Source organism: Amblyomma maculatum, chromosome 11, assembly GCF_055883805.1.
Source record: "Amblyomma maculatum isolate TAMU_Amacu chromosome 11, ASM5588380v1, whole genome shotgun sequence".
Classification (NCBI taxonomy): Eukaryota; Metazoa; Arthropoda; class Arachnida; order Ixodida; family Ixodidae; genus Amblyomma; species Amblyomma maculatum.
Window position 1 is genome coordinate 126,683,022 of NC_139354.1, and position 9,702 is coordinate 126,692,723.

The following is a 9,702-nucleotide window of genomic DNA, read 5'->3' on the forward strand; positions in this document are numbered from 1 at the left end:
AAAGGTCGAACGACCATCCTTTGTTCGATCATAGGTGGCGAAAGGGAGGGGACGCGCGCATTTGTCGATGCACCAGCTGTATGGATTTACGCAAGAATGTGGATGGTAGATGGGGAGGCTTTCTATTTTTTTAGAAAATGTTTGTCCGTGGTTGGCTTGAAGAAACAATGCGTTTGCGAACACACAAAACAAAACTATTTATTAGAACTCGACTCGAGCGGTGCGCGCTGGCGGCCGCTCATCGGCACGGTCCGAAGTCACGGCTGGCCGGTGCAAGCAGAAGAGGGCTGGGTAAAGGAGGAATGGAATGTTGAGAGGGTCGTTGGTCCTTGGTTCCCACGCGCAGCCCTTGCGAACACAACACCGCGGCGGGAATCATGCGCTGGTTGAGCGGGTCGTTGTTCCCCCTCGCCTACGCGTCTACGTGCTAGGCACAACAGACAGCATCCCCAGCTGCGCTGCTGTGCGGACTCCTCCCGAAGCGTTCATTTCAGAGCTTGTTGGAGACGCTACAAGACTTGTGACAGCTTCTTAAACCTTTCTTTAATTTCTTCCCTCATTAATTTTCTTTTTCATTGTGCTGTGCATAATTTTCTCTTGCGCCTATACATATCCATGTGCTCCGGTTGGTGCTTGCTACATATCAGTGAATAGCTGAGCTGTGAAATGTTGCCGGAGTACGGATTACAGCAACGGCGGGATACCATCGGCATTCTCGGACTCAGTGAACGCCGTCATCTTAGACCGTGAGTATATATCTTTGCAGCATGCCATTGCTTCATAATTGGTTCTATATAATCTCCTACCAGTCCCAAATGTTCTCTTTCCTTATTCTCCTCGAAACAACTGCGCGAAGCATGACTTCAAGAACTAAGCGAATTTTCGTCCGGGTTACATGCAAGCAAGTGCGTGGACTTATTTGCTGGCTGCGATATGAATAGCATTTGCGCCGAAAATAGAGGAGCCGTGCGTAACAGGTGTGTATGCCACCAACACGTGACAGAACACTGCAGGCAGCCATTTGCGCAGTTTTTTGACTGTGCAGCGCGCCGCAATCAATTAGTAACCAGATACTATGCGCCCGGCTTTGTACATATATTTTGGACAGCCTCTCTTCTGCGCGCAGGAAGCCATGTTCACACAGTTTTTGGTTTTTGTTAAGAGTTAAGGGCAGTTTTTTGTTTTCAGATGTACAGATGTACAGAAGTTTTGAAAACTGTTCGTGCCGTCTGTGCAAGCGAATTTTACAGTGGGGCAGACATGTGCGTGATGCCGCTTGATGATTAGGCTATAATTAAGTCATAATGAACCTCCACTTTTATAATGGTTAATATCATATTGAGGAATTGAAAGCCGTGAACAGCGCAAGTGAGCACCTTTTCAAAATTTTCTTAATCGACGCCCCCCTTCTGAGCCCGCGCCTTCAGGTGAGGGCGTTATCAGAAAGCGGCGAAAATAGGAGAGCGATTTCGCTGACGCGCTTCGAAGGCGGGGGAAAATAACAATACAAGCAAAAAGGCACATCAGCCGTGTGTGCACTGCGTCCCTGTCACTGCAAAGTAAACAACGTGCACGCGGGACACATTGTACAAAACATTGATGGCCGGTATGAGGCAACCATATCGTCCGAAATATTGCTCGCGAAGCGCTCGATCACGGCGCGCACTTTCAGGCGAAATGGGACAGGCCGTCAGGTCCCCCTGTTCGGCAATTACAGCTCTTTGTACCTCACGTACCGTACCGTATGCATGAAGTGCACGCCATAGCCATCGTGCAAGAATGTTGAAACCGAAGCAGCGATCCACGTATTCTAATTCTATAGGAAATCATTTGGGAGTAGAAAAGAGCAACTTAATATGATGTGCATGGTTCTTTAATGAATGATATGTATAAATGGACGGTTGAATAGTTACAGTAATGGAGTGTTCCGCTATAATTGTTTACGGCCGTGACCGCAATAAACATTACTCATATTGCTCTTAGCTTTAAGCTCTGGCATTGATAAGCCTATCTAAAGAACCGACTTGCAGTGACAGGTTGTTTACAGCTGTTGATCAAAAGGTAGGCCATCATGCTATTATTGCAGGCATATTTGCTTCTTTTTGTACCTCTGTTTACTAAAACTTAATTTTGTTCCCCATTCCTAGGGACGCTGCACCTCTTACAACACTCACTGTTCAGTCGCTTTTATTCAAGTATACAAAAAGGAGGAAATGCGCATGCACTCATAGGATAGCCTGTCTTTCCGTTAACAGCTGCAAATAACACGCCACTTCTCCTCGGTACCTTGGATGAAGTTTTCAATGGGGTTACCTGAGATGCCTAGCAATTGCTGTAATATTTATACCAATCAATGCAGTGAAACAGAAAGGTAACACTGCATCACTTTAACTGCTGCATGCACCTATAAACGTGCCTTAATTTATTGCCTATTCTTATAGACGCAGGACCTCTTGCTATAGGCTTTGTTCAGTAAGCAACCGTCTTTCATTGCTTCAATTTCTATCTCTCCACCACTTTCTTGTTGCTCTGGGTGTGATCATTTGATTTCATTGTTCAAATCATATTGTTTTATCATGTGTGAATGATTTAGCCTGCACATACATGCTTTCATTTTTTTAGATGCGCATTGGGAGCGTTTTCTACGTAGAAATGGATCGATTGAGTTGTATCACTGGTGCGAAAACCGACAACCCCCAGAAGATATGTGTCCTGTGGTTGGAAGGGCAATAAAGAAGAAGAAAATCAGCAGAAAAGCCTGCCTAAAAAAAGGTAGCACTGCATCACTGTAACTGCTGCATGCACCTTTAAATATGCCTTATTTTTATTGCTTATTCTTATAGACGGTGGACCTCTTGCTATTGGCTTTTTGCAGAAAGCAACCGCCTTTCGTTGCTTCAATTCCTATCTCTCCACCACTTTTTTGTTACTTCGAGTGTGATCCTTTGATTTTATTTTTCAAATCATATTATTAAATCGCCGGTGAATGATTTCGCCTACACATACATGCTTTCATTTTTTTAGGTGCGCATCGAGAGTGTTTTCTACGTATAAATGGATCGATTAAGTTGTATCACTGGTGCGAAAACCAACAGTTCGGTACCCCCAGAAGATTTGTGTCTTGTGGGTGGCAGGGGTATAAAGAAGAGGATAATCAGTGGAAAAGCCTGCCTAAAAACTTACGAAGATGGCGCAAAAGCGAAATGCTGATCAGGGTTAGAGTCTGATTACTTCTGTTATCCCATTTCACTTGCTAGGTGATGTGACATATATGAAGCACCTTAGTATAATTTGTGGTATACTCACTGAAAATTGTGTAGACATTAACTTTTTTCTTGTTCAATTATTTTGAGTGACGCACGAATTGGAATAAAACGAAGTCATCCACACATCTAATGCCCATAGACATTAGATGCGTGGATGAGCTCATTAATTGTGTTCCTATGTGAGCATGCAATAGTTTGTCGAATATATTAATATGTTAAAAGTTGATTTTTTTACTGTTAACCGGAGTAATACATATGCTCCATATCATAGCATTATTCGCCTGTAGTTTGTATCTGCTCTTTCCTAAATTGTATTCTACAAAGTATACGTGTCATCTCGTACGTCTATTTAACTAGCGAACAATTTGCAATCGAATCCCTTTTGTGATGTTTCAGCTACAAATAATGTATGACAGTTGTGACAATATAGGTAGCTGTAGGTATAACATATAGCGCGAAAATCTTTAATATATGCGATGATATTTTTATTCACCGCATTGGCCAAACCAGCCTGTTGAAGAGACGAAATGAAAACAAATATGGATGTCTTCGGACAGGAACAGTAATCTTGGTGCCATGACCATTTTTTTTAATTAAATTTTCATATGTCGTGGGCTAATGTCTCGACACAAAGGAATGACCCTTAGGTTTGCCAGATGCGGCGTAGTATTCTCGAAAAAAAAAAAAACGCCTATCACTAAAGCTGGAAAACGCCGTTTTTGTCGTAGAAACGTAAAATTTTGTCATCCGCTGTTTTTTACTCACCGCATTTGGGTAACGTTTACTTGTATAAGAAGTATTAAAAGTGTGTTTCATTGATGCAGTTTATTTAGTAAAAAGTCGCAAACTTTGCTTCAAGAACAACGCGCTACAAAAATGTTAATGTTCAACCTTACATACTGGCGTGACGTGTTGCGTTGTTTGCACTGAAATATTCTGTGTTTATTACGCAGGTCATATTGTTAATTTAAGGCAGAATTTGGAGCTCTAAGCTGCTATGTGTGTTCTCTGTAACGCCACCAAAAGTATTATGCTGGAAAGCGATTTGCTTATGATTGTAATTATAAAAATTACACATTGAAAAATCATCTTCAAAAATATAGTATTGCTAGTGGTGGTCAAAGCTGAGAAATGGAATAATATATTAATAACCTAGATTGAATACTATTGCACCTAGCAATAAAAAAGAATGCAGGACAGAAAAAAAGTTCAGCCTTCACTTGCGTTCTGCCATGAAATTGACAGAAATAGTGAATTAATACCATTTTAAGCTATATTAAGTATTTGTCCCAGAAGCAGAAAAACGGTGTATAAGCGCTGACAATGTTTTAAATTTTACTTAAGGTAAAATGTAACTAAATTCAGCAAATACTAAATTGAAGTTTTGATGCCTATTCCATAAGGGGGAGCCATATAAGCACATCTATAGAACAAAAACAAGCATTGTTATTTTTCTAATATTACATTTTGCAGAATTCAATATATTTACTGACTGAAATTAACAAAGTACTTTGCATTGTTTCCACAGATTTGATAAAAATTGATGTTGCGGCCGTTTCTTCAATTCTAATCAGTTTTCCTTATTTTACCATTTTCTTACTTTTGTCCAATTTCAAAATAATATGCAGATACACACACAAATCTAGAGCTTCAATTTTTTTCAGAAATAAAGAATGGAACCTAGATAATGTAGAGAAATAGTTTCTGTGCCAAGATATTATTGGATCTTGCGAGAATGCAGGCTGAGTTTGGCCATTATCAGCACAAGCACTCGGTTTAATATTTAATGTTATATTTTTAAACAGTATAACGCAACACTTTTTAGTCCGTGATATTTTTGAGGTACTGAAGATTTTTGAGAGGGATTTGAATGAAAATCGAAGATGATCTTTTTTTAATTGCAGCAAATTTGCCCTTTACTGCTGTTCTCGAATTCTGAGCAATTTTGATGCGTTGTGGAGAACACACCTAGTGGTCTGGAGCTCCAGATACTGCCTGGAATTAAGAACATGCGTCAGGAAGTGAAAACATATTTAGTGCAACCAACCTAATGCATCATATGCCAGTACATAAGGTTAAAAATGAATATTTTTGCAGCGTATCGCTCCTGAAGAAAAGTTTGCGATTTTTTAATAACACAACTGCAAAAACAAAATAGGTTTCTAATGTGTTTGTAAATATAAAACCTGCATATATTTAGTGAGTAAAAAAGAGCAGATGACAAAATCATGGTATCAAAACTTGCAACATTTTGAAATGGCAAAAACAACGTTTTCTACCTCTAGAGATACACCATACAATTGTTTTTTTTTTTCGAGGAAACTACGCGTATCTTGAAAAACTAAGGTTAATTCTTTTGTGTCTAGATATTTGCCCACCACATATAAGAATTTCATTGGAAACGAAAGATGGCCATGGGACCTCGATTATGTTTCTTATCTAAGGCACCCATAATGCGCTGTGAGAAAGCCAATATCAAGGGCTTTTTTTAATATTCCATATTTCGAACGGTTGTGCCATCTAAGAAAATTTGAAAGCTAGGCACACCTTAGGTGTCGCCAGCCCTCACTTTCTGTTACAGCTGCATTTGCTAAGCTGAATTAATGCGTTGAGTACTTTATTTTAGCCACGAATATAGCCCTATTACGTGTCAATTTTAAAGGAAGGCCGCAGTGACGCGATTCCTGTAGAATTTGTAAGTGAAATCTGTAAACCTTACAAATCTACCCATATATATGGTCTCTTGCAGGTTTTATTCAAGCTACATTACACCTGCTGCGCCCCATAGCTTGAGCCAAGGGTTATAAATAAACCATTAGAAACAGACGATGGAAACCGGTGGTGCATTGCTGGCAGCCACTTAGGACAGCGCAGAAAATTTTTATTTTGTACGTGGGGAAGTGAGGTTATTCGCTTCAAGTACTAAATATTCACTTTAGACAATAAATAGGACTTACAGAGTCGGTGAGCACGTTCGGAAACCCCTGTTTCAATATTTGCGGTTAGAAACCTCATGTGTACCTTTTTTTCCAGCTGCAGATAAATTCCGGGTTATGTAGATACCGAAACCGTTACCAGCCCATTCGCGCACCTCAACTGTGCTGCTCACAACATGATTTTGAGCGGACAAAACAACCTGCCGCTATGATTGCTAGCCCCATGCATGAGTAAGGGTGATATGCTGGCGATGGTTGCTTCGCGTCGGCCCTTTGGCGCACATGAAGGCTCGAGGTACAATGAGCGCGCCGAACTTTGCAATGCGGGTAATGACTACAAAGCGGTAAGGATATAAATGAGTTTAACAGTATTTTTCAGCTGTAAAATACAAATACAGTCTTGTTGGACGATGTGCTGGCGCGGACGAAGAAACCATAGGCAACTTGTAGGTCTAACGCTACACAGGGCTGTCGAGCCAAGCCAAGTCCTCAATTGTATTGTCCGGGAATCAGATTTCTGTATTTTCGTGGTTTCCTATTGTATCTGGCGTTCAAAATGCAGACGTGAGGGTTCTGTATCACAAATAATCAAACGTGGATTGTGCCGGTACTCTTCAAAGTAGCAACACCATTTATTGTGTAAGTCATTAATCAGTAATTTCGGTAAATAATGTCAATAAGGATTCCAAACAAAACCTTGTCTGTGGCGCTCAAGGTAGCTTCCAGCAATATATATCTGGTTTCCTTTGCCTGCCTCCGAAATGTTTTTTTTTTATGGCTTGGATAAAATTTGCTTGGACAAGCAGTATATGCGTAAAAATGATGCACCTGTGAGCTACCCGTTTAAGTGAGCTCCCGTTTAAGTGAACTACCCACAAAACCAGTCAAAAGCGTATATCAGCTAACCAGCGGCCAGTGCAGCAGTCATGGGCTTAGATCGCTTGTGTATATTATATCTAGCCATTTAAAGAAAATGCAAATGGTTGCCGAACATTCTCTTGGTAACGATATTTTGTATAAACTGTTTGCACATCGCAGAAAGCGTAGGAGCGGCAAAAAACTAGCGCGCCAGTCATATGCGGAGACAGCCAACAATCAAGCACTAATTCCTAGTGTGGGATGAAACACTGGCTGTCTCAGCCATATTGCTGTGGAGGCGATCAAAATGCAACAGGGCACATGCTATGCAATGTATGTGCGTCTTTCATCCTAATAAACCCAAGGCAGCTGAAACTAATCTGGAACTCATCAGTATAGTGTTTCTCATTGACCATAAATTTCGGTACATGAATCCTGGAATTTTCTACATCTTCCTAAATTAATGCACGCGATTTTATATGTCTCGTAATAGTGTTGTAAATTTTGTTTCTCATTGTTTTTGTGCAGGTGCCATTTGCGAAAAAGTTGGGGTGGACGATTTGGAGGCACACGCATTTATTCGCAGGTGGCTGCCTGGTTCCTGTGACAAGGGGGGTGGAAGAAAAAGGCGTTATGCTGAAACCTCCCCTGGCGAACCAGGCATGCCACCTGTGAATGCAATTGCAGGGTCAGTCCCCTCACTACGCCTATGAGTGTGCCCTCCAGCTCCCTGGCCCCTTCCACTTCCCGAGAGCCCGCCCTGCCCTGACCAACCCTGCCACTCCCCCGCTAACTGCTGCTGTGTGTGCCCTCAGCGCTGGCTAGTAACAACTGCCGTCTATAGTAACAATTGCAATAAATATTATCTTTTTGTGAACCATGCCCTTGTTTTGTGAACATCTACTGGTTGCTCATGAGCGACAATTTGAATTTATATGGCCACTCCTATTTGAAAGGCCATAATTGTCCCAGCAAGTTCGATGTGCTGTCACGAATATGGCTAGAATGAAAAAGGCTGCATTTTATGGCCTGCACAGGCAGTGCCACAAGATGTGTAATCTTGACATCATCAATGGCACATGAATGGAGTAGCCGGTGTACGCATAAACCATTGGATTAATATTGGTATCGACAATATGCGGCATGAATGGAGTAGCCAGTGCACCTGCAATGGCTAACCATTGGTATGATATTGGCATTGTCAATGGGCCATCAATGGAATAGCTGGTATTAAACAAATATTGGTAATACAATGATGGTATAATGCTGGACAGTATTGGCAAGAATCATGGTGCATGAATGGAAAGTCTAATATTATGCCTACATTGGTGGCTCCAGCTTGGTTGAACACTGGACCAATCTTGGAACGAAAGATGGGCCAAGAATGGAGAATGTAGTAAAATGCCCAAATGCCAATATCAGTCCAATATTGATGCCATTCTTTTCCAGTGATGAACCATTGTTGGACCAATGCTGGTGTGCTGCTTGGGATACTCACGGTCTAAGATGACGGCGTTCACTGAGTCCGATAATGCCGATGGTATCCCGCCGTTGCTGTAATCCGTACTCCGGCGACATTTCACAGCTCAGCTATTCACTGATATGTGGCAAGCACAAACCGGAGCACATGGACATATTGAGGCGCAAGAGAAAATTATGCACAGCACAATGAAAAAGAAAATTAATGAGGGAAGAAATCAAAGAAAGGTTTAAAAAGCTGTCACAAGTCTTGTAGCGTCTCCAACAAGCTCTGAAATGAACGTTTCGGGAGGAGGCCGCACAGCAGCACAGCTGGGGATGCTGTCTGTTGTGTCTTCCACGTAGACGCGTAGGCGAGGGGGAACAACGAACCGCTCAACTAGTGGGCGATTTCCGCCGCGGTGTTGTGTAAGCAAGGGCTGCGCGTGGGAACGAAGGACCAACGACCCTCTCAACATTCCATTCCTCCTTCACCCAGCCCTCTTCTGCTTGCACCGGCCAGCCGTGACTTCGGACCGTGCCGATGAGCGGCCGCCGCGCGCACCGCTCGAGTCGAGTTCTAATAAATAGTTTTGTTTTGTGTGTTCGCAAACGCATTGTTTCTTCAAGCCAACCACGGACATAACATTTTCTAAAAAAATAGAAAGCCTCCCCATCTACCATCCACATTCTTGCGTAAATCCATACAGTTGGTGCATCGACAAATGCGCGCGTCCCATTCCTTTCGCCACCTATGATCGAACAAAGGATGGTCGTTCGACCTTTTATATTTACTTCAAAATATTATATATTGTTGCGTGATGACTGATTAATAATGTCAAAGAGGCGGAGTTCCGAGCTTCTCTTCTATTCTGGCCAACTTTGGTTATAGATTATATAAATTATGCTCAAGTTAGCTAGCTGAAAATTATCCGACTAAATATATACATGTTTTTATTTGAATGCGTTATAGTAATTGTCATCCCGTACGTGGTACTCTGTGAGGTCCGAACGATCGGCTGAAATGTTGTCGGAATTAAATGCCGCGGTTTGGCGTCCAGCGCACGTGTATTCAACCCTAAAAATGGAGAATTTGTTTTGATTGAATGGTCAACGGAAAATATTCTTTTCGGCAGCCCATTAAAGCTGCGTTTTTAGGATGGCAATGACAATTGCGAGATCAG

General features: G+C 41.9%; 1 long non-coding RNA gene across 2 annotated transcripts; it reads left to right on the forward strand.

Annotated features, from left to right (window-relative positions):
- Positions 1-443: 443 nt before the first annotated feature.
- On the forward strand, positions 444-7,879 carry LOC146174921 (uncharacterized). Of its 2 annotated transcripts, XR_014701689.1 has the most exons (4): positions 444-746; positions 2,623-2,772; positions 3,025-3,215; positions 7,589-7,879. It is a non-coding gene; the product is annotated as an uncharacterized LOC146174921 (long non-coding RNA). The 2 variants fall into 2 exon arrangements; XR_014701690.1 differs by lacking the exon at positions 3,025-3,215 and having other exon boundaries at positions 447-746; positions 7,589-7,874.
- The last annotated feature ends 1,823 nt before the right edge of the window (positions 7,880-9,702 follow it).